Source organism: Macaca mulatta, chromosome X (genome assembly GCF_049350105.2).
Source record: "Macaca mulatta isolate MMU2019108-1 chromosome X, T2T-MMU8v2.0, whole genome shotgun sequence".
NCBI classification, from domain to species: domain Eukaryota; kingdom Metazoa; phylum Chordata; class Mammalia; order Primates; family Cercopithecidae; genus Macaca; species Macaca mulatta.
The window spans coordinates 83618893-83644363 of record NC_133426.1 but is presented as its reverse complement, the minus strand read 5'-3'; the positions used below and the strand labels follow the sequence as shown (position 1 = coordinate 83644363).

At 42.0% G+C, this 25471-nt stretch overlaps 1 long non-coding RNA gene across 1 annotated transcript in view; it reads left to right on the top strand.

Moving 5' to 3' along the window:
- The window catches only part of LOC114674886 (uncharacterized), a 298888-nt gene that overhangs the window by 20870 nt on the left and 252547 nt on the right, over nt 1–25471 (top strand). The window contains exon 2 of the long non-coding RNA XR_013413144.1: nt 7286–7403. This is a non-coding gene — a long non-coding RNA (uncharacterized LOC114674886). The remainder of the gene's footprint in view (nt 1–7285; nt 7404–25471) is intronic.

The window sequence follows — 25471 nt, the reverse complement described above, 5'->3', positions numbered from 1 at the left end:
CTTTTTCAGACATTCACTCAGCCATCTTTTTTTTTTTTTCTTCCAAATATTTTCCTCACTTTTTCTCTCCCACTTCTTCCTCTCCTTCCCTTCCCTCCTCCAGGATAGTGGAGAACATCTGGGAAGATGGAGCGGCCCACTGCTGGAGCAGTATCTTTGAAAACAGAGGAAACCATCATCTTGCTGCCCCTCCTGTTTTGCAATTCTCACATCTATTCAGGACCTGTTTGTGTGTCTCTCCTTCCTGTTCATTTTAGTAGGGCTGAATAAAAGCACATGAACTGCAACTCTCTCCTCTGATAACCCTGTTTCTCTGTGTTTTTCCCTGAGTCACTGGGGAGAATCACACATCTTTTTGGATGGAGCACTTGGCTGGAGGTGGACGACCTGGCTCATGTTCCTAAGCTCTACTATATACTTTTGATGTGACCTTGGGCAAGTTCCTGTCCTCTTTGGGGCCTTAGCTTCTTTTTCAATAAGTATGATAAAAGTAAGGGAAAACTTTTGGAGCTGGCACTCAAAAGTGATGTTAATTAGAATACTTGGCCTTCTGAGATCTTCCTAGCCCTTGCCAACCCCACTTCTTACCTCTGTTCGTCCCAGGCATCAGTTAGTTAACCGAAAAGCCACACCCAAGAATATGGTCCCAGTAGAGGAATTGAGTTATTTTTTCACTTCTTAGTGTAAAAGATATAATCACAAAGACTCCTCAAGTAAGAAGAGGGCAGGAGTAAGGTTCTGGAAGTATAGGCATTTTGTGGATAAAGGCAAATACTTATGCCTGTGAACTTTCCCGATCCCTTCCATTCAAAGGTTCAGGATGAAGTGTTTGAATTGCTGTTAAACAGGGAATCTGGCCCAGAAGCAGCCCATTTCCCGAGTGGTAGTTGGGCGTGGGGAAACTGTTGGTCTGCATAGGATGTACAGCTGGCTATACTGGGTGGGGATCTGTGGGCCCAATCCTCCTTCCCTTATGACTGGGCACCTAGCAGCAGGGTTATGAGTCCACTTTGTCTTGTTCAACTGTGAAAGTAGCAAGAATGGGAGCCTCTGCAAGGGCCTGCAGCTGCCTTCCAAGGAATTTCAGTGATATCTGTGAGTACAGAGGCTGAGTCATATTTTGGGAGAGGATTGTGTTTTTATACCCGCAATGCAGGGTGTTGCCATAATATTAATCATTATTATGGTTAAAAACAAATAAACTCATCCTGCAGTTATGACAAATCTGTGTCTTGGCTCTTTCTTGCCCTTACATTGTCTTTCTTTTAGCTTCTGCCTTAAGGAACCAGAGTTTAACCCCATATAGCCAGAATAAGCAACTGTCTTTCTAACACCACTTCAGGAATAGATGTTAAGTCTCTAATTTTTAAACATCTTCCATATTTATGTACTAAGAGCATCCTGTCAAAATGCAAATGCTGCTTAAACTTCATTAGTTCCTTTGATCTTAATATTAATAGGCCATTAATATTGTTTCCTGAGAGAAGGAGATTGGGTGAAAGGAGAGACCACAAGGGTCCTGGACATCTGACCAGGGAGGGAGAGGCCACAGAAAGGATATAGGGGCACCAAAGACAAATCACCAACCTGTCAATTTTTCCATGGACCAGTTGTAGACAAAGGTCATGGCTACAGCAGCAGGGGGTCTGTGATTGTGGAGAAAGGTAAGGAGGGAGGAGTAAAAGGAAGATTGACTGAAGTTTGAGGAACCATTCCCCCAGCGTGGGCCTCAGGTTCTGGCTCTAGAGCAACCGACTCTGACCTTACAAAAGGAGAAAGATGTCTGCTTGTGTGTGTGGGCCATTTCAGGTGGATCCCATGGGCCTTGGACAGTTTCTGTGGGTCAGGCCTTGGCTTCAGGGCCTTGAGTTCCTACAAAGTTGACAGAGGCTGAACCAGCTGGGGAACTGCTAGGTATCTGGCAGGAGCGGGAAGAGTCATTAAGACTCGGGCTCAGTGAGAGACCTGAACACTGGGGCAAAGTGTGCCTTCAGAATGTAGCCCACTCTGTCAGCCTAGGTCCCCAACCTCATCTTACCTAGTGACCAAGAAATGCACTTTGCTCTTTTCTGGACCCCATTCTATCTTGACCAAATCAGAAAACAGGCTCATTGCTGCCCTACATATCTTTTACCTGGGCTTCGATGAAAGCAGATAAGCCAAGGTGGAGAGTCCCCAGTTATGGTCTCAGCAACCATCTTCCTGTCATTTTCTCTACCGCTTTCCTGCATGTACCATCATTTGGGTTGTGGCAAAAATGGCATCTCCTAAGAGACTGTCTCTAGTTAGATAGCTTCTCCCACCTCCAACCATATCACTTCACTCTGGTTATTGTCTTCATAGCACCTAACACCATCTCAAATTGTCATTTGGTTTGTTTTGTTGTTCATTATCTCTCCCATCTCCCTGTCCCATGCTGTGTGTGATTCACGAAGCAGGGGCTGACCGCATTTTGGTCCCCCAGTCTATCCCCTAAATCTGGCAGAATTGGGTAGGCCTCTTCTCTGCTCTGTCTCCTGAATACAACCTACATGTCCTCACTTTGTACCTTTGCTCAAAGTATTTTTCCTCTCTGGAATGTGCTCTTCCCTGTCCACTGAATCCTTCTTGTCCTACAATGCTGGATTTAAATCCCACCCCCTCCAGAAAGGCCTCCCTGATTACCTCAACTGACAGAGAGCTTTTCTTTCTCTGACTGCTATAGCCTTGACTAGCTTTGCTACATATTTTGCTATTTCTTTTTTCACTGTCTTATAGTCCTTTCCAATTTTTTCCCTTGCATTTGTCTTTTCTCTCCAGATTGATTGTGTCCACAATACTTTTGTGCTTCTGATGAGGTCTAGCTCTTCTGTCTCACCTCAAGATAAAAATGGGGTTGTGGCCGGGTGCAGTGGCTCATACCTGTAATCTCAGCACTTTGGGAGGCCGAGGCGGGCAGATAACTTGAGGTCAGGAGTTTGAGACCAGCCTGGCCATCATGGTGAAACCTCATCTCTATCAAAAAATACAAAAAATAGCCGGGTGTGGTGGCATGAGCCTGTTGTCCCAGCTACTAGGGAGGCTGAGGTGGGAGAATCGCTTGAACCCAGGAGGCGGAAGTTGCAGTGAGCTGAGACGGCGCCACTGGACTCTGGCCTGGGTGTCTCAAAAAAAAAAAAAAAAAAAAAATGAGTTTGGTTGTGTCCATTTAGTGGTACAGATGACATAGCAGGACACAGGAAAATAGTTTCTCCTTGTGTAATCCAAGGATCATGAAGCAGCTCTCATTTAAATACAGAGTCCCAGGCGCAATGTCCACAGTTTCAGAATGTGTTATCTAGGGTGGGGCTCTGAAATCTGCATTTTCTTTAAAATACACAAAGTTCGAGAACCAGCAATTTAGGGAGAGCCGCTTTCACCCTGGGTCAACCACTAACCAGGTATGTGACTTTGGGAGGCTCACTTGTCCTCTCTGGGCTTCTGTTTTCTCATATGTAGGATGAAGGGGTTGGGTAGTGACTCCTCAATTCTAAAATTCAGCATGTTTATGTTCTGTAAACTTCTGGAAGGTAAATTCCTTGGCCTACATGTCTTAGAATCTCTACTATTCAAGCATAGTACCTTAAATGTAGTAGGTGCTTAACAAACACTGGATGAGTGAATGGATGGAATGAGTAGCTGGGAGGCAGGGGAAGGGATGCTCACAGCAATTCAGAGACAATACTGCAGTGGAGCACAGTGCAAAGGCTTGGGTTAGAATCCCAGTCTTTGCCAAGTTTTGTTGTCTCTTGAACTCTCCATTTCCCAATCTGTAAATTGGAGGTGTTACCTATTGCATCAGGCTGTTGCAGAACGAAATGAGATAATGTCTACAAAAAGCTTAGCACAATGTCTGACACATAGTAAATACTTAATATCTTTATTTTTAATTAGGTCACCCCAATGAGGAACAAATAATTGGCTTTCAATGAGGGAGAACTTGAATTTCCACCATATTCCGGACTTCTCCTGTCTTCTCCCTTTCCCATTGGCCCATAGAGACCCTGATTATAAGGATGGGCCTGGAATTGGCTGATCTAACAGCCAAAGCTGTAAGGACCTGACTTAGAATTTGGGAAAGATGTTCTGTTATCTTACAGCATGGTGTAACTTATCCATGTACCGAGAGAAACAAATTGTCAAGGCATCATGAAGTTTATCATCAGGAGTACGGAAAGAATACGAGGTCTGACATGAGAATATCTGGGTTCAGGTGTTAGTTCTTGCAGAAAAAGTTCCGTGACTTCACCGTACCTCCACCTCCTGATTTGAGTCAGGTGTCCCTTCTCTATGTTCTCACGGTGCCGACTATTTCCTTTATCATGATATTTGCCTTTTGTTCTTACTACCTGTGACTGTCACCTAGAGTAGACTAAGCTTTTTGAGAGTGGGGACAATGTTTTGACCATCTCTGTATTCTGGACAAAGAACATATTACCTGAGTGGAGCAGATGTTCAGGTAATGTTTGTAATACTCAATTCAAATGATGAACTGATATGCTATTGAGCTCAGCAATTAACCTCTTTAGGCGCTGTAAGAGGGAGACAAGAAACCCTTCTCTGATGACTCGCCAGTGTTACTGTGAGGCTCAAGCACTTTGCAACCAGTAAAAGAATCAATGTTATTGCCTTTCAGGCCTCTTCCCCTCCACCCCGGACCCCCCTCAACCCCCACCCCCACCCCACAGCCTTGCTGACCTTTACCTAAACCTATTTACCATCCCTTTAGGACTCTGCTTTCTGTTCTGTAGGCTATTTTATCAGCCAATCTGGAAAAGGAATCCATGCTAATGTGTTAATGGGTGTTAATTGGACGATATGTTTACATTTCAACAGGGAGTTTTTGAGCTTTAGGAGGAATGAGTAATGGTGGATTCCAGGTGCTTGGGCAGGGGAGAGCTGGGTTTTTGTTTTTGTTGTTGTTGTTAGGGAATCTCTTAAGCCATTTCTCAAACTGCCCTGGTAGGGGGCCACCTACTTTTTGTCCACATTAGGCTTGTCATGCAGCACACACAGTGTGTTTGCATGCAGGAAGTGCCTGAGGCCTCTAGGACCACGTTGGGGGGTTCTGTCTTGCAAGAGATCCAATAGCATGAGGAAGCAGTCTGTAGAAATTTACCTGCTTCCTTCCTGAGTCAGGGCCTGATGAGCTCTGTTCCAGGCTTGGAGATCAAACCTGGGGCCCTGAAAAGCCATTAGCCTGGAAAGATTATTTCTGTTAATCCTCCTAAGCAGCTCCTGAGGCTTTTCACATGCTCACAGAATAGCCTGGGGCCTTTGCTGGGGTCCAGTGTTAAACTCCTTTGGAAAGAGTTGTAATTCCCGATTAAAAGTTCCTCTGGTGCTATTAATGTTGAACAGAAATAAGTTTTGTGCCTGAAATATCAATGCCAAGGATTTTGCGTGTGTTGAGAATGAGGAGGGGAAGGTGAAGGGTTTACTGGCTGAGGCTGGTTTGAGTTTGCAGGTGTGGGCAGAGGTGGGGGTGGGAAGTGAGGGGAATGCCTGCGTGGTCTGTGGGCATGAGTGTGTATTTTAAGCATGCATGCCCTGTATTCATGCTCTGTGACTTTGTCCCGTGGCTCTTTTCTGAATTGTCTGGTGTAGGAGTTGGTTATTAAAATAAATTGTTCTTTCTTACTGCCTTATGTATAAAGCCACCGCCTAAGCTTCTCAGAACATTGTTCTTGATTGTGTTGAGGCCTGAAAAACCCAAGGCATGATAGAATGCCATTCTGGTCTCAGTGTCCTCCCAACAGAATGTGGGGTCCTCGGATAAATTTTGGGAAAGTGACCTAAGAGACGTTGGACCAGTGGATCTGAACTTGCTAGAGGCTGGTGGTCTTGTGGCTGGTAGATTACCATGGGGCTTGCCTGCCATTTCTATTCCTCTGCCTCTTGCCCACATCTCCAGAGGAAGGGTAAAAGAGGGAAAGAATTGAACCTCACCTCCCTTCAGTTAGAAAATGTCTTGTTTCCCAACCTTTGTGCCTTCAGTGGCAGCCTCTGCCACCAGGTTCCCCTGTATTCCAGTCCCTGACAGGTAGCTGATGAAGCCTCCACTCATGTGTATTAGAATTGTACTCTTTCTCTGCAATAGACTAGACGGGCCTATTCTCTGAATGAGACCGGTTTGCTCATTCAGAGAATTTTTCAGAGAATTCAGAGAACATTGTAGGTACCAGTGTTGCTCATGGGGCAAGAGGTGATTGATTGATGACTTCCTGAGCACTGCTGGCACCTGAGGTGGGGTGGAGAGCAGGCTGAGAGGTCGAGGATCTCTTTAGGATGAAAGTAGAAGTTGCCAAATGAGAATCTGTAGGCTAAATTCAGCACTCACACCCTATGTGACCTGAACAATATTTTAAAACATTTTGACTTGGTTGCCTACATTTAAAAATCCCGAAATTTGAAAATGGTAAGATGAGATAACACTGGATAAGTTGCCTGCTTGGCAACAATTAGTTATGCTGAGCAGTGGCTGCCACACTGGGGCAGGATCTGTACTCTCTGGCTTGCCACAGTCCCTCACCATTGCCTGTTGTATTATACCCTGCACGCTTTCCTTGTTTAGACTATCTGTCTGCCTCCGGTAGGCCACTTTGTGATCCCTGGACTTTCAACACTCATCATGGTGGCATAGGCCCTAGGGGGAGATTTTGCTGTAAGGGATGGGAGGCCAGCTGAGTAGCAGGGGCTGAAAAAAGCAGGAAGCCTGAGAGAGGAAGCCCGGGGTCCCCACTGGGCAGCCTGAGAAGAGGCAGAGACATAACAGCAATGAGGGAGCCTGAAATTCAGCAGCCTGTGAAGACCCAGCCAGGAAGCACTGAAGGCAGTGAGCTAAGTTAGTAGGAGGATCGAGCCAGGCTGTCTCAGGCCAAGTGACCATGCCATAGTCCTCCTTAAACTCTCAATGACTTCCCATTGTTCTTAGGATAAAGAGCAAACAGCCTTACCGTGGTCAATAAGGTGCTGCATGGTTTGGCCTGACGAGATTGAGCTTTATTTTGAGCTCTGTGCTCTTGGAAAAGTAGCAACAGTCAAGAAAACCCCCTACTGTTTTGTGATGCTTTTGTGTTCCAAGAAGCTAACTGCAAAGGACCATCCCACCTTCATAAATGGCAAGGCAAAACCCACCTCCACCCTTTATCAGTGACTCAGATAAGATCCACCCTAAGTTTTCTCCATCTTAATGAACATTCTCCCTATTACAATAGCTCAAATAAAATCATCTCCTTGATTGTCTGTTGCATTTTATTCTTCACAGTTTTGGTGCCATGACTTAGATGGAATTGAACTTCATCTTCAGATCACATCACCCAGGTAACAAGATCTGTCAGAGCCCTTTCTGCTCCTCTCCTGACTAGTGATCTGGAGACCCAATGGTGAGTCCAGTTCTTGATCCTGTGGTTTGGGCTCTTGTTTATTGGTAGATCCATAAAGATTTGATTTTGATTCTTTTTGAATACTTGCTTGATTCCTGGTGCTGGCTTGTTTTGGTTTCATAATCTGACCATTCAGTGATCTCTGTCTCTCCCAACAGAGACAAGGTTTATAGAGACCTTGTCTCTGTTGGGTGAAAGATGACAGTATCTGGTTTATCAATCAATTTATCTCTTTTGAGCTTAACTCAATTAAGAATTCCATGATCTGCTGGGCACGGTGGCTCATGCCTGTAGCACTTTGGGAGGCTGAGGCGGGAGGATCACTTGAGGTCAGGAGTTTGAGACTAGCCTGGCCAACATGGCGAAACTCTGTCTCTACTAAAAATGCAAAAATTAGCTGGGCGTGGTGGCACATGCCTGTAGTCCCAGCTACATGAGAGACTGAGGCAGAAGAATCGCTTGAACCCAAGAGTCGGAGGTTGCAGTGAGCCGAGATAGTACCACTGTATTCTAGCCTTGGGTGACAGAGCGAGACTTCATCTAAAAAAAAAAAAAAAAAAAAAAAAAAAATTCCATGACCATCAGGAAGAGAACAGCGCTTTGATATGGATAAATGAGTTTGTAATTCTATGTTTACATTTGACCCTTGGCTGAAAGTTTAGAATTAAAACTACAAGCTATCCATTTGTATGCTTATACACCATTCAGAAAGAACTTTACCTTTTATTGTGTGAGTGTGGGATGTTTACCCACCTTTGGATGGTATTACCAAATTAGATTTTAAAATCTCTTATAGGAGCTTTATTTGGATTAGTTTAGAGATAAATAATTGCTGTATAAATTGAATGTTCCTACAATTCCCAGAAATTAAGGAAATGATATTGTATTGAATACGTTAAATGTTCTTTAAAAGTATTCTTATAGAAATTAACTCAAATGTTTAAAAAATTCAAGTTCATATAAATTAGGTAAATCTGGCAGATGAGAGTAGTTCAGTATCTTTGTTTCAATGAAAATAGCTATGTTTTTTTGATTTATCAGTGTTAAATATGAGTGTACATTTTTATTCTACTTAGGTATGTTCTTCCCAAATTTATAAAAATCTACTGATTAAATAAGCTGGCATTGCCTCTACTAGGTGCTTAAGATTGTGACACCAGAGCAGTGAAAATTTTGAATTGTCTCAGACATGTCCCAGCTGAAGCTGAAGGAGGTGATGCTCTGCTTTGTTTCAGTTCTCATACTCTAAACAAGAGTCCTTCTTGTGGTCTATTTAGTGCCATGTGCTTTTTATTGGTGATTTCCTTGTTTAAAATCGCCCTCAAGCATAGTGCTGAAGTGCTGTCTATGGTTTCTAAGCACAACAAGGCTGTGATGTGCCTTATGGAGAAACTACATATGTTAGACAAGCAGCTTCATTCATGCATGAGTTATAGTGCTGCTGGCTGTGAGTTCAATGTTAATGAATCAACAATATATATTAAAGTGTCTTTAAACAGAAACACACACAAAACAAGGTTACGTATGGGTTGGTTGGTAAAAATTTGTGACTAGAGGCTTGCAGAAACTTAACACTGTATTTCCCCAGGAACAGTGATTCAGGATTCGCTAATTTAGTGTTTGTGATAACTTTATGGAGCGTAGTTGCTGCGAATAATGAGAATCTACTGTACTTTGGTTTTTTCTTTCATGGCATTGATCACAGGTTATAAGTATATGTTTATTTGTGCAATTAAAAAATGTCTGCCTCCTCCACTAGAATGTGAGCCTCAGGAGGACAGGGACTAGGATTATTTCGTTTGATTGAATTCCTGGGACCTGATACCCAGTGCCTGGTTCATAGCTGGTGCTTAGTAAAGAATTGTTGAAGGAATAATTGAATGAATGGTTGAATGAACAAAGTATCTATTAGCTGTGTGGCACAGAGGAATACCTAAGAATGGAGCCAGACAGGTCATTACTGAGGGAGGTTGCAGGCTGTGGTAGGAGAGACAATTGGTCTACTCCTGTTTTCCATTACAGTATCTCTTGTCCTACAGTGTTGGCTATATTTAATGTATAATGGGAGGATTTTCCATTGAGAGTAAGATGTTTTTCAGATACCAAATACTACCTTCCTTTAAGTAGTTAGTGTCCTTTCATTGTGCTTCCAGTGAAAACAAGCAAAACCAGCTCCTGCAACCTGGTGGCTGCAAATATCAGACAGATTTAGAAAGGGGCATTGGGTTTTCTTCTCCCTTCCTATTGGTGGCCCCAAGCTAGCTCTCAGATATGGCTACAACTCCTTTTCGGGTTTATATCTCTCAACATATCCCAGGCAGAAGGCCTGGGACTCATCTTTATATGATGTTTATTGAAATTAAATCACTCAGGCCTTTCTAGGTATCCTGACATAACATGGCTAGATGGATACTTATTCATTTAGTAACCCCAGATTGTGGGTGATGGAACATAATCCACCCATCAGAAAGCCATCCTGAGGAGCCAGACTGTTGGATCTTTGTGGAAAGGATGTCAAAGTAAATCCAGGGCCAAGCCAGGGGGCAGACAGAAAAGGCTTTTATTGAATCTAGTAAAGAGGTGTTTGAAAGCTGACCTTATGTATAGGCAGAAATGGTTAAGTAACCTATTCACCCATGTGGAATGATCTGAGGGGCATCAAGAATGGTCCTTACACTCCTGTTCCTTAATGAGATCTTTTTACATGCAAACTATGCTCTTGATTATTCTCTTCTCCTGGATAGAACTTCCTTTTTTTCTTTCAGCCTTGTTGAATTTCACCTATACTTCAAAGCCCAGCGTCTCTAAGAAGTATCTCTGGACGTTAGGTCTCAGTGACCTTTCTGAACCCCATTGACTGACTGTTTAGGCACCCTTGGTCTTCTTTGCACACTGCCTTTATCGGTGATCCAATGAACATTGTATGGCTCTGTTGATAGGCTTCTTGAAGTATGCTATACTAATTTAGAGGACAGGGACAATGTCCAGTATTTTCTTTGTATTGCTAATGTTTCTTATCACAATCTTCTACACACTTTGGGTCTTGGTAAATATTTGTTTAATAAATGAAGTCAGCCAATTAACTTTTATGAAACCTTCTCTGCCCACCTTACCTGGAAAGGACCTCAGAGCACCATATTACCCTTAGAGCTGACTATATTCCAGAGACAAGTCTGGGTAAAGAAAGTTTGGGTGGTAAGGTCTGATACAAATATTGTCATTAGCTGGGTCTTGCCATCTCCAGAGACCAAGAAAGAGGAGTTTTTGGCACTCAGGGCCAGTCCAAACACATTTGAAATGCAGGTGGAGATAGTCTTTAATATCCTAGATTCCCTTTTTGATTCTTTGTCCCCTTCATAATTCAGTACCCTCTTGCCCATGATCCCTGTACCCCCAACCCTATCCAGCCAGCTCAATTCTCTTTAGCTGTGTCTACACAGTCAAAATAGCTGCAGGCTGCTATCTTTTCTGTACTCAGGTTTTCTCCAGTCCAGATTTAGTTTCTTTTATCTGGCTTCTTCAGTCACTGGCTGATTCTCCAGGATCATATTTCTTTATTTTTTTGAGACAGAGCTTCGCTCTTGTTGCCCAAGCTGGAGTTCAATGGTGCGATCTCGGCTCACTGCAACCTTGGCATCCCGGGTTCAAGCGATTCTCCTGCTTCAGCCTCCCAAGTAGCTGGGATTACAGGCACGGGCCACCATGCCTGCCTAATTTTTTTGTATTTTTAGTAGAAACGGGGTTTCACCATGTTAGCCAGGCTGGTCTCGAACTCCTGACCTCAGGTGATCTGCCCGCCTTGGCCTCCCAAAGTGCTGGGATTACAGACATGAGCCACTGCACCCGGCCTAAGATCATATTTCAAGATCTTCTCTAGGCTTCCCAATCTACCCAGCTCTGAGTATTTTTTCCTAATGACTAGTTCCCTGGATAGAAGGTCAGATCTCTCTTGTGCCCCAGTTAGACCTTGGGACTGTCCAAGCAGCCCCAAAATAAACTCTGCAACTGACCACAGCTTAAGGCCAACTGTTGGCTCATTGGTCAAATATCTCTTGGCCCTGATGTTCTTCAGCTTCCTCTTACCTCAGAAACATTTGTTTTTTAGATTAATTTTTCCCAATTACATTATTTATTTTGTGACTATCCAAGTGGAATCTCTTTGGCTATTTCCTGTGCATATTCTGATGCTTGCGCTGTCTGCATACAGCCTATGTCTCTGTTTCTCTACCTTTCTCTCCATGTCCCTCTCTGCTGAGTCTTCTCTGTTTCTGAGAGCAAATTACTCTTACCCAGACTATTCTGGGCAGTGTTTCTAGAACTGTGATGGGAACTGGGTTCAAAAGTCCCCTTTCAAAAGTTCCAGGCAAGGGGAGAAATGGAGCATTGCTTTTAGGGCTATTAAGCAAAAAACCTTCATGATTTATCTGAGACCTCTTTGGGCAGGGCCTGGACATTGTGGTGCCTGGTCTCTGGCATTCCTCCCTTGCTCTATTTTTTACCCCATTCTCTCTTTATAGCTAAAATAAACTTATTTCCTCATTTTCAGTCAATTTCCAACACTGTAGGTTAAACTTTCTCAACCTTAGCACTCTCGACATTTTGGGCCAGATAGTATTTTGGAGTGTGTATGTTGCGGGGTGTGGTGGTAATGGTGGTGCTGTTTTGTGCACTGTGAGATGTTTAGTAGCATCTCTGCCCTTTATCCACTAGATGCCAGTAGCATCCCCTGACCCAGATGCAGCTTCTTACCCAATTTTGACAACTTAAATGTTTCCAGACATTGTCAAATGTTCCCTGGGGGGCAAAATTATCCAAGGTTGAGAACCACTTCTCTAGATTCACTCTGCTTTAGTCCCCAGTCCCTGCTCTTTCCCCAGCCTCACTGGACGTCTCCACTGACTTGGCTAACAAAAAGTTATGAAGTGAAGGGAACTCTGGGCTTAAGATACTTGGTTTTCATTGCTGACTCCACCTCTTACTAGCTATGTGATCCTGGACAAGTTCCTTAACTCTCAGTTTCCTTATCTATAAAATGGAGAGAATAATACTCTCACAGTACAGAGATTTTGTGAGAGTTAAGTGTCTCTCCTCTTGACATTATTATTCCTAGCCATTGCTATTATTATTTGTGGTTTTATAAAGTAAGATGACAGTGAATGGAGCAAGGGGTAGAGATGGCAGATTTCAAGAGTGCTACAACTCAGTGGCATAGAAGAAAAAAGCCACATGCCTGTAAGGAAGAAAAACAGAAGTATTGGTTTCCAAACTTAGTTGAGCATCAGAATCAGCTGGAGGCATTTTTTGGAAGGACAGAGTCCTGAGGCATACACTAGGTGTCCTGAATGCCAGTATTTGGGTGTGGGACACAGAATCTGTACCAAACAAGCTCTCTGGTAGATTCTGATGACAAGCCATGATAGTCAGTGATTGTATGGTATGTCTATTTATACCATAGCAGTGTTATACACATTGGGATTGTATCTTCTGAGCATAGTCTTAGGACATTTGCAGGTTTTTTAAAATTATTATTTTTATTTTTTGAGATTGGAGTTGAAGAATGTCACCTCGATTTAAGGGAATAAAGCAGCTTCTGTAGGCACATTTACTCTTAAAAGGAGGGATGAAGGAGGCAGCTCTTTGAAGCCTCGATCAGCAGTTGCTTCATTTCACTAATTAAAGAGCATGAAACTCTATGGATTCAGGCCAGGGTGACTGAATGAATGTCTAGGGGTATAAAGGGTGGAGGAATTTGTTTCTTTTGGGCTCAAGGATCAACTCTTACTGGTGTAGGAACTCCTAGAGACGATTCATGGATTTATGTGTATGTGGGGTTAAGAGAGGAAGGCAGAGATGTAACTCTGGCTGGTTGGCTGGCTGGCCTGGTTCTCTTAGGAACAATTGTGGGGGAAGGTGGGATTTGCTAGAGTAATAACAATGATACCTAATATTGTTTTGAGTGTTTTCTATGTGCAGGCACCATTCTAAGTGTTTACGTGTATTAATCCTCCCCTAAACCTTTTGAAGAAGGTACTATTATTATCCCTGTATTATAGATGAGAAAACTGAGGCCCAGAGAAACTAGAGTTAATGATATGCCTGCTAAAGTAGTTAGGGGGAAGTGTACTGATGTCTACAACTTACTATGTAATAGAACAAAAAAAGAATGGTTTGATGAATGGATAGATGGCGATATATGTTTTTACACATGATAAAGAAATATAGTAAAATATTAATGGTAGAATCTAGTGGTTGGTATATGCATGTTCTCTGTAAAATTTTTTAAACTTTGGTATATGTTTGAAAAATTTTATAGTAAAATGTTGGAAAATAAGTGAATTGCTCAAGATCACACAGCTAGTAATGGGTAGAGCCAGGATTCTAATCCAGTAGTCTGGCTCCAAAGTATGTGTTTTTATTTTTTTTTTAAATTTTTTTTATTTTTTAAAATTTATTTATTATTATTATTATACTTTAAGTTCTAGGGTACATGTGCATAACGTGCAGGTTTGTTACATATGTATACTTGTGCCATGTTGCTGTGCTGCACCCATCAACTCATCAGCACCCATCAACTCATCATTTACATCAGGTATAACTCCCAATGCAATCCCTCCCCCCTCCCCCCTCCCCATGATAGGCCCCGGTGTGTGATGTTCCCCTTCCCGAGTCCAAGTGATCTCACTGTTCAGTTCCCACCTATGAGTGAGAACATGCGGTGTTTGGTTTTCTGTTCTTGTGATAGTTTGCTAAGAATGATGGTTTCCAGCTGCATCCATATCCCTGCAAAGGACACAAACTCATCCTTTTCTATAGCTGCATAGTATTCCATGGTGTATATGTGCCACATTTTCTTAATCCAGTCTGTCACTGATGGACATTTGGGTTGATTCCAAGTCTTTGCTATTGTGAATAGTGCCGCAATAAACATACGTGTGCATGTGTCTTTATAGCAGCATGATTTATAATCCTTTGGGTATATACCCAGTAATGGGATGGCTGGGTCATATGGTACATCTAGTTCTAGATCCTTGAGGAATCGCCATACTGTTTTCCATAATGGTTGAAGTAGTTTACAATCCCACCAACAGTGTAAAACTGTTCTTATTTCTCCACATCCTCTCCAGCACCTGTTGTTTCCTGACTTTTGAATGATCGCCATTCTAACTGGTGTGAGATGGTATCTCATTGTGGTTTTGATTTGCATTTCTCTGATGGCCAGTGATGATGAGCATTTTTTCATGTGTCTGTTGGCTGTATGAATGTCTTCTTTTGAGAAATGTCTGTTCATATCCTTTGCCCACTTTTTGATGGGGTTGTTTGTTTTTTTTTTTATAAATTTGTTTGAGTTCTTTGTAGGTTCTGGATATTAGCCCTTTGTTAGATGAGTAGATTGCAAAAATTTTCTCCCATTCTGTAGGTTGCCTGTTCACTCTGATGGTAGTTTCTTTTGCTGGGCAGAAGCTCTTTAGTTTAATGAGATCTCATTTGTCAATTTTGGCTTTTGCTGCCATTGCTTTTGGTGTTTTAGACATGAAGTCTTTGCCCATGCCTATGTCCTGAATGGTACTACCTAGGTTTTCCTCTAGGGTTTTTATGGTATTAGGTCTAACATTTAAGTCTCTAATCCATCTTGAATTAATTTTCGTATAAGGAGTAAGGAAAGGATCCAGTTTCAGCTTTCTACTTATGGCTAGCCAATTTTCCCAGCATCATTTATTAAATAGGGAATCCTTTCCCCATTTCTTGTTTCTCTCAGGTTTGTCAAAGATCAGATGGCTGTAGATGTGTGGTATTATTTCTGAGGACTCTGTTCTGTTCCATTGGTCTATATCTCTGTTTTGGTACCAGTACCATGCTGTTTTGGTTACTGTAGCCTTGCAGTATAGTTTGAAGTCAGGTAGCGTGATGCCTCCAGCTTTGTTCTTTTGATTTAGGATTGTCTTGGAGATGCGGGCTCTTTTTTGGTTCCATATGAACTTTAAAGCAGCTTTTTCCAATTCTGTGAAGAAACTCATTGGTAGCTTGATGGGGATGGCATTGAATCTATAAATTACCTTGGGCAGTATGGCCATTTTCACGATATTGATTCTTCCTATCCATGAGCATGGTATGTTCTTCCATTTGTTTGTGTCCTCTTTTATTTCACTGAGCAGTGGTTTGTAGTTCTCCTTGAAGAGGTCCTTTACATCCCTTGTAAGTTGGATTCCTAGGTATTTGATTCTCTTTGAAGCAATTGTGAATGGAAGTTCATTCCTGATTTGGCTCTCTGTTTGTCTGTTACTGGTGTATACGAATGCTTGTGATTTTTGCACATTAATTTTGTATCCTGAGACTTTGCTGAAGTTGCTTATCAGCTTAAGGAGATTTTGGGCTGAGACAATGGGGTTTTCTAAATATACAATCATGTCATCTGCAAACAGGGACAATTTGACTTCTTCTTTTCCTAACTGAATACCCTTGATTTCTTTCTCTTGCCTGATTGTCCTAGCCAGAACTTCCAACACTATGTTCAAAGTATGTGTTTTTAATCACTATACTATATTGCTTCTCAGAAGCTTTTGTTTTCCAAGTTTTTGAAGTGAATTCAATATTTGAAACAGATTGCTCTCTTAAGTTAATTGCTTTTTGTAAGCTTTGCTGTAGAAGCTATGAGACAGTGTAACAGAGTCTCTGCCACAAGGAACTCAGGGTCTTGTTGGGGAGAAAAGATACACACATTTGAATCATTCTGAGAGGGGATAAAATAAGGGGCAGAGCTCTGGAAGCAGGTTGGTGGGAACTTAATTGAAGGCATGGGTTTGGGCACTGGCATTCTCCTCAAAGTTTGGAGGAAAGGAGGAGAATGAGAGCAAGGGTGTAGAGTTTAAGATATTTGAGGTAGGATAGAGAGAGTTTGGGTCCAATAAGACTATCTAGCAAGTATAGCAGGAGATGAGATCATCTGCCAAGAAAGAATGGGTGGAAGCCAGGGTATTAAGGAAAGTGGACAAGAATTGAAACTATTGCTTTGGGGAGTGAATATGAGATAATTAGAAATTATGTTGGGTGATAGGCAGTTCCCAGTTGGGGTCAGAGGACAAGTATTTACAATGGTTACATTTTCTTTAATCAAATTTTTTGTAGCCTATACAAAACAGAACAGGACAAGGCAGGAAGCAGGATAGACTCAGAAGAAGACAGGAAAAAGACCAAGGAGCCTCAGGTGACTTTCACAAGAGAGTGATAGGGAGGACAGAAAGCTCAGCTTTCTTTGTCTTTGAAAGTCCTGGGTTAACTTTTCTGTTCATGTAAGAATTTGACTATCCTCTTTATCCTGTCACCAGCTCTGGCTACCTTATCTCTCAGGTCTTAGTTCTCTGCTGTCTAGACTTTACCCTCAAGGCTTGATTGAAACCACCCTCTCAAAGGTCACCAAATCAAATGGCCTTCATTCTGTTCTTATTTACTTGACCACTTTTCTCTGTACTCACCCTCTCTCTATTAACTCTCCTCCCCCAATTTTCATGACAATATTCTATTGGTTCTCCTTCTACTTCCTGATTGCTCTTCCTCAGTTTCCATGGTTGAACCATTCTACTTCTTCTATTTCTCAAAAGTAGTTGAGTCTAAGAGTCCATCCTTGGCCCTCTTCCATTCTTATTTTAGAAGGTATTCCTCAGATCTGTGATGGATTCTATTTACTTCTGTGGATTTAACAATGATCTCTTGAGGTGGCTGGCAAGATGGCCAAATAGGAACAGCTCTGGTCTGCAGCACCCAGCGAGATCAATGCAGAAGGTGGGTGATTTCTGCATTTCCAACTAAGGTACTTGGCTCATCTCATTGGGACTGGTTAGACAGTGGGTGCAGCCCATGGAGGGGGAGCTGAAGTAGGGTGGGGCATCATCTCACCCAGGAAGTGCAATGGGTCAGGGTACTCCCTCCCCTAGGCAAGGGAAGTCGTGAGGGACAGTGCCATGAGAAATGGTGCATTCTGGCCCATATTCTATACTTTTCCCACAGTCTTCAAAACCCCCAGACCAGGAGATTCCCTTGGGTGCCTACACCACCAGGGCCCTGGGTTTCAAGCACAGAAGTGGGTGGCCACTTGGGCAGACACCGAGCTAGCTGCAGGATTTTTTTTTTTTTCATACCACAGTGGTGCCTGGAACACCAGTGAGACAGAACTTTTCACTCACCTGGAAAGGAGGCTGAAAACAGGGAGCCAAATGGTCTAGCTCAGTGGATCCCATCCCCATGGAGTCCAGCAAGCTTAGATCCACTGGCTTGAAATTCTTGCTGCCAGCATAGAAGTCTCAAGTTGACCTGGGACACTCAAGCTTGGTGCGGGGAGGGGCGTCCACCATTGCTGAAGCTTGAGTAGGTGGTTTTTTCCTCACAGTGTAAGAAAAGCTGCTGGGAAGTATGAACTGGGCAGAGCCCAGCACAGCTGGGAAAAGCCTCTGTAGCCAGACTGCCTCTCTAGATTCCTCCTCACTGGGCAGGGCATCTCTGAAAGAAAGGCAGCAGCCCCAGTCAGGGGTTTATAGATAAAACTCCCATCTCCCTGGGACAGAGCACCTGGGGGAAAGGGTGGCTGTGGGTGCAGCTTCAGCAGATTTAAACCTTCCAGCCTGCCGGCTCTGAGGAGCATAGCGGATCTCCCAGCACAGCTCTTGAGCTCTGCTAAGGGACAGACTACCTTCTCAAGTGGGTCTCTGACCCCTGTGCCTCCTGATTGGGAGACACCTCCCAGCAGGGGTTGACAGACATCTCACACAGTACAGCTCCGGCTGGTATCTGGCAGGTGCCCATCTGGGACAAAGCTTCCGGAGGAAGGAACAGACAGCAATCTTTCCTGTTCTGCAACCTCTGCTGGTGATACCCAGGCAAACAGGGTCTGAAGTTGACCTCCAGCAAACTCCAGCAGACCTGCAGGGGAGGCATCTGACCATTAGAAAGAAAGTCAACAAATAGAAAGGGATAACATCAACATCAACAAAAAGGACGTCCACACAGATAACTCATCTGAAGGTCACCAACATCAAAGACCAAAGGTAAATAAATCCATGAAGATGAGGAAAAACCAGCACAAAAAGGCTGAAAATTCCAAAAACCAGAACACCTCTTCTTCTCCAAAAAATCACAACTCCTTGCCAGCAAGGGAACAAAACTGGACAGAGAATGAATTTGATGAATTGACAAAAGCAGGCTTCAGAAGGTGGTGAATGGTGAATAACAAACTCCTCTGAGCTCAAGAAGCATGTTGTAACCCAATATAAGGAAGCTAAGAACCTTGAAAAAAGGTTAGAGGAATTGCTAACTAGAATAACCAGTTTAGAGGAGAATATAAATGACCTGATGGAGCTGAAAAACACCGCACGAGAACTTTGTGAAGCATACACAAGTATAAATAGCCAAATGAATCAAGCAGAAGAAAGAATATCAGAGACTGAAGATCAACTTGATGAAATAAAGCATGAAGACAGGATTAGAGAAAAAAGAAAGAAAAGGAACCAGCAAGTCCTCCAGGAAATATGGTACTATGTGAGAAGACCAAACCTAAGTTTGATTGGTGTACTTGAAAGTGATAGAAGACTTCCCCAATCTGTCAAGACAGGCCAACATTCAAATTCAGGAAATACAGAGAACACCACAGTGACACTCCTTGAGAAGAACAACTTGAAGACACATAATGGTCAGATTCACCAAGGCTGAAATGAAGGAAAAAATGTTAAGGGCAGCCAGAGAGAAAGGTCAGGTTACGCACAAATGGAAGCCCATGAGACTAACAGTGAGTCTCTTTGCAGAAACCCTACAAGTCAAAAAAGAGTAGTGGCTAATATTCAACATTCTTAAAGGAATTTCAGGTGCGATGCCTCATGCCTGTAATCCCAGCACTTTGGGAGGCTGAGGCGGGCAGATCACCTGAGGTCTGGAGTTTAAGACCAGCCTGACCAAAATGTAGAAACCCCATCTCTACTAAAAATACAAAATTAGCTGGGCGTGGTGGCACATGCTTGTAATCCCAGCTACGTGGGAGGCTGAGGCAGGGGAACCACTTGAACCCGAGAGGTGGAGGTTGCAGTGAGCCAAGATCACGCCATTGCACTCCAGCCTGAGCAAGAAGAGTGAAATTCCGTCTCAAAAAAATAAAATAAAATAAAAAAATAAAAAAAGAATTTTCAACCTAGAATTTTATATCCAGCCAAACTAAGCTTCATAAGTGAAGGAGAAATAAAATCATTTACAGACAAGCAAATGCTGAGAGATATTGTCAACACCAGGCATTCCCTACAAGAACTCCTGAGGGAAGCACTAAATATGGAAAGGTAAAACTAGTTTTTGCAGCCACTGCAAAAACATACCAAATTGTAAACAACATTGACACTATAAAGAAACTGCATCAACTAATGGGCAAAATAACCAGATAGCATCATAATGACAGGATCAAATTCACATATAACAATATTAACCTTAAATGTAAATGGGCTAAATGCCTAGTTAAAAGGCACAGACTGGCAAAGTGGATAAAGAGTCAAGACCCATTGGTATGATGTATTCAGGAGACCCATCTTATGTGCAAAGACACACATAGGCTCAAAATAAAGGGATGGAGGAATATTTACCAAGCAAATGGGAAGAAAAAAAAAAAAACAACAAGGGTTGCAATTCTAGTCTCTGATAAAACAGACTTTAAACCAACAAAGATCAAAACAAAGAAGGGCATTACATAATGGTTGAGGGATCAATGAAACACAAAAAGCTAAGTATCCTAAATATATACACCCAATGCAGGAGCACCCAGATTCAGAAAGCAAGTCCTTAAGAGACCTACAGAGAGACTTAGACTCCCACACAAAAATAGTGGGAGACTTTAACACCCAACTGCCAATATTAGATAGATCAACAAGACAGAAAATTAACAAGGATATTCAGGACTTCAACTCAGCTTTGGGCCAACCAGACCTAATAGACATCTACAGAGTTCTCCACCCAAAATCAACAGAATATACATTCTTCTCAGCACGTCATCACACTTTTTCTAAAATTGACCACATAATTGGAAATAAAACACTCATCAGCAAATGTGAAAGAATGGAAATTATAACAAACAGTCTTTCAGACAACAGTGCAATCAAATTGGAACTCAGGATTAAAAAACTCACTCAAAACCACACAACTACATAGAAACTGAACAACCTGCTCCTGAATGACTACTGGGTAAATAATGAAAATAAGGCAGAAATAAATAAACTCTTTGAAACCAATGAGAACAAAGACACAATGTACCAGAATATCTGGGACACAGCTAAAGCAGTGTTTAGAGGGATATTTATAGCACTAAATGCCCACAAGAGAAAGTGGGAAAGATCTAAAATCAATACCCTAACATCACAATTAAAAGAACTAGAGAAGCAAGAGCAAACAAACACAAAAGCTAGCAGAAGACAATAAATAACTAAGATCAGAGCATAACTGAAGGAGATAGAGACAGGAAAAATCCTTGAAAAAAAAATCAACGAATCCAGGAGCTGGTTTTTTGAAAAGATTAACAAAATAGATAGATCACTAGCCAGACTAATAAAGAAGAAAAGAGAGAAGAATCAAATGGACACAATAAAGAATGATAAAGGGGAGATCACCACTATCCCACAGAAATACAAACTACCGTCAGAGAATACTATAAACACCTCTATGCAAATAAACTAGAAAGTGTAGGAGAAATGGATAAATTCCTGGACACATACAGTCTCCCAAGATTAAACCAGGAAGAAGTCAAATTACTGAATACACCAATAACATGTTCTGAAATTGAGGCAATAATTAAGAGCCTACCTACCAAAAAACGCCCAGGACCAGATGGATTCACAGCCAAATTCTACCAGAGGTACAAAGAGGAGCTGGTACCATTCTTTCTGAAACTATTCCAAATAATAGAAAAAGAAGGACTCCTCCCTAACTCATTTTATGAGGCTAGCATCATCCTGATACCAAAACCAGGCAGAGACACAACAAATAAAGAAAATTTCAGGCCAATATCCATGATGACTATCAATGTGAAAATCCTCTATAAAATACTGGCAAACTTAATCCAGCAGCACATCACAAAGCTTATCCATGACTATCAAGTTGGCTCGCTGCCTGGGATGCAAGGCTGGTTCAACATACATAAATCAACAAACACAATCCAGTACATAAACATAACCAAAGACAAATACCACGTGATTATCTCAATAGATGCAGAAAAGACCTTTGATAAAATTCAATATCACTTCATGCTAAAAACTCTCAATAAACTAGGTATTGATGGAACGTATCTCAAAATAATAAGAGCTATTTATGACAAACCCACAGCCAATATCATACTGAATGGGCAAAAGCTGCTAGCATTCCCTTTGACAACCGGCACAAGACAAGCATGCTCTCTCTCACCACTCCTATTCAACATAGTATTGGAAGTTCTGGCCAGGGCAATCAGGCAAGAGAAGGAAATAAAGAGTATTCAAATAGAAAGAGAGGAAGTCAAATTGCCTCTATTTGCAGATGACATGATTGTATATTTAGAAAACCCCATTGTCTCAGCCCCAAATCTCCTTAAGCTGATAAGCAACTTCAGCAAAGTCTCAGGATACAAAATCTATGTGCAAAAATCACAAGCATTCCTATACAACAATAACAGACAAACAGAGGCAAATCATGAGTGAACTCCCATTCACAACTGCTACAAAGAGAATAAAATACCTAGGAATACGACTTACAAGGGATGCGAAGGATCTCTTCAAGCAGAACTACAAACCACAGCTCAAGGAAACAAGAGTGGACACAAACAACTGGAAAAACATTTCATGCTCATGGATAGGAAGAATCAATATCGTGAAAATGGTCATATTGCCCAAAGTAATTTATAGATTCAATGCTATCCCCATCAAACTACCACTGACTTTCTTCACAGAATTAGAAAAAACTACTTTAAATTTAATATGGAACCAAAAAAGAGTCCGTATAGTCAAGACATTCCTAAGCAAAAGGAACAAAGCTGGAGTCATCACACTACCTGACTTCAAAACTGGTACCAAAACAGATATATAGACCAATGGAACAGAACAGTGGTCTCAGAAATAATGCCACACATCTACAACCATCCGATCTTTGAAAAACCTGACAAAAACAAACAATGGGGAAAGGATTCCCTATTTAATAAATGGTGTTGGGAAAACTGGCTAGCCATATGCAGAAAACTGAAACAGGATCCCTTCCTTATACCTTATACAAAAATTAACTCAAGATAGATTAAAGACTTAAACATAAAACCTAAAACCATAAAAACCCTAGAAGAAAACCTAGGCAATACCATTCAGTACATAGGCATGGGCAAAGACTTCATGACTAAAACACCAAAAGCAAGGGCAAAAAAAGCCAAAATTGACAAATGGGATCTAATTAAACTAAACAGCTTCTGCACAGCAAAAGAAACTATCATCAGAGTGAACAAGCAAACTACAGAAGAGAAGATTTTTGCAATCTATCCATCTGACAAAGGGCTAATATCTAGAATCTACAAGGAACTTAAACATATTTACAAGAAAAAAACAAAAAACCCCATCAAAAAGTGGGTGAAGGATATGAACAAACACTTCTCAAAAGAAGAAATTTATGTGGCCAACAAATATATGAAAAAAAGCTCATCATCGCTGGTCATTAGAGAAATGCAAATCAAAACCACAATGAGATATCATCTCACTCCAGTTAGAATGGTGATCATTAAAAAGTCAGGAAACAATAGATGGGGGAGAGGATGTGGAGAAATAGGAACGCTTTACACTGTTGGTGGGAGTATAAATTAGTTCAATCATGTGGAAAACAGTGTGGCGATTCCTCAAGGATCTAGAACCAGAAAAACCATTTGATCCAGCAATCCCATTGTTGGGTATATACCCAAAGGATTATAAATCATTCTTCTATAAAGACACATGTACACATATGTTTATTGCAACACTGTTCACAATAGCAAGGCTTGGAACCAACCTAAATGCTCATCAATGATAGATTAGAGAAAGAAAATGTAGCTCATATACACCATGGAATACTATGCAGCCATAAAAAAAAAAAGGATGAGTTCATGTCCTTTGCAGGGTCATGGATGATGCTGGAAACCATAATTCTCAGCAAACTAACACCAGAACAGAAAACCAAACACCGCATGTTCTCACTCATAAGTGGGAGTTGAACAACGAGAACACATGGACACAGGAAGGGGAACATCACACACTGGGGCCTGTCGGGGGATGAGTGGGTTAGGGGAAGGATAGCATTAGGAGAAATACAAATGTACATGACATGACGGGTTGATGGGTGCAGCAAACCACCATGGCACGTGTATACCTATGTAACAAACCTGCATATTCTGCACATGTATCCCAGAACTTAAAGTATAATTTAAAAATTATAAAGTAAAACAAAACAAAACAAAAAACACAATGATCTCTTTTAAGATGACTCTCAAATGTCTATCTTCAGACCTGACCTTTTTCTTAAGCCTCAGATCCATGTGTCTTATTGACAGGTGGAACATCCACCTAGATGTCACTTAGATATCTCAAATTAAACTTGTCTTAAACTGAGAGTCACTTCTTCAATACATGGGTATCTTTTCCTTCCATTACAGGTATGAGCTCCTGGAGGCTGGAGCTTACCTGCTGGCTCTTTGGCTAGCTTCATCCATGCCTGGCTGAACTAAGCCAGGATTACAATGAAAAGAAGTAATCTTCTCCTTGCAGAAGCCCAAACAAAGACTGGTCTTGTTGGAGGAGTGAATTAATAACAGATATAAAAGAGGGCTAGGTGAAGGTGGGCACTGCTGTGTTTTTTACATGAATGTGATTTACAGGCATTGGGCACATTAGCCCTTTTGCTCTCGGCATCCCTAGTCCCGTTACTCTAGTGCTTGCTCATACACACGTGGACTTATGCCCAGACCTTTCTCCTGTCTGCTGGGGAAGCACCTTCCACAGATATTCTTCACATGTCATGTCTGTCAGTCTCAATTTAGATAATCTTCAGACTCAGGGAATGGAGTGGAGGATGGGGTCTGGGAAGAAAATTCGTGTCTTAAACCACTCCATCTTACTTCCTTATAGCACCCTAATCCTTTAACTAGGGACTGACTGTGCCCTGGGGCTGGGGCTGGGGGACTGTGGGCTAAACACTTCTATTCCATACATCCTGTCACTTGTTTTAGGATAGGATTTTTTCATTTTCTATGCAAAACTCTATGGAGGCAGGCTAAGGTGTCACTATCTTTGCTTTCTAGGTGATAAAACTCAGGCCTCAAAGGAAGTGACTTGAGGTAGAAGTGGACCTAGAGTCTTGGGCTGCTCATTTCCAGTACAGGGCATTTGCCATTGCCCACATAGCTAAGCCAATAATCAGTTCCTGTGAGGTCCTGGTTGCTAACTCAGGTAAGCAGTCAGCACTTTTAAGGGAGACACTGCTGGGGCCAGGCTGAGTTGGGATTCTGTTTCCTTTGCTTAGGAGATGATGGGGCAATAGGAGAGCAGGGGCCTGTGAGCTGCTGTGAGAAGGGAAGGAGGGGATTGGGATTTGGGCCCAGGAATTCTCATCAGAAATCAAACACTTTCCACCTGCTGCTGTCTGAAGTGCCTAACTCCATGATGGAATTTGCGTGCAGACAGTTAGGTTGGACTTTGGAAACAGAGAATGAAAAACGAGTTGCCTTCTTTCTGTTCACAGAGGCCAGCCAAGAGCCAGAGCTTGAGCCAGGCCTCTGGTCATAAACTAAACAACAGAACCAGTTATTGGTTTCAAGTCTGACTGTGTCTTCTTGTAACAACTTTGGAACTTAGGGAGGCTCCCTGGCCCTCTATAAACAAGCAGAAATTTAGAAGTATGGTTGTCAAGATCCCAGATGGAATGAAAGGCATACCCAAAGGTGGAGTGGGAGGCTAAATTGCTGCTTAGAATGTATTTAGTAATTTTATTACTTTAGTTCTCCCATTATGTCTACGAAAAACCTGTTGGGAAAGGTCTGATTTGGGGTATAGAGGTGGTGATTAGGTAGGCAATAT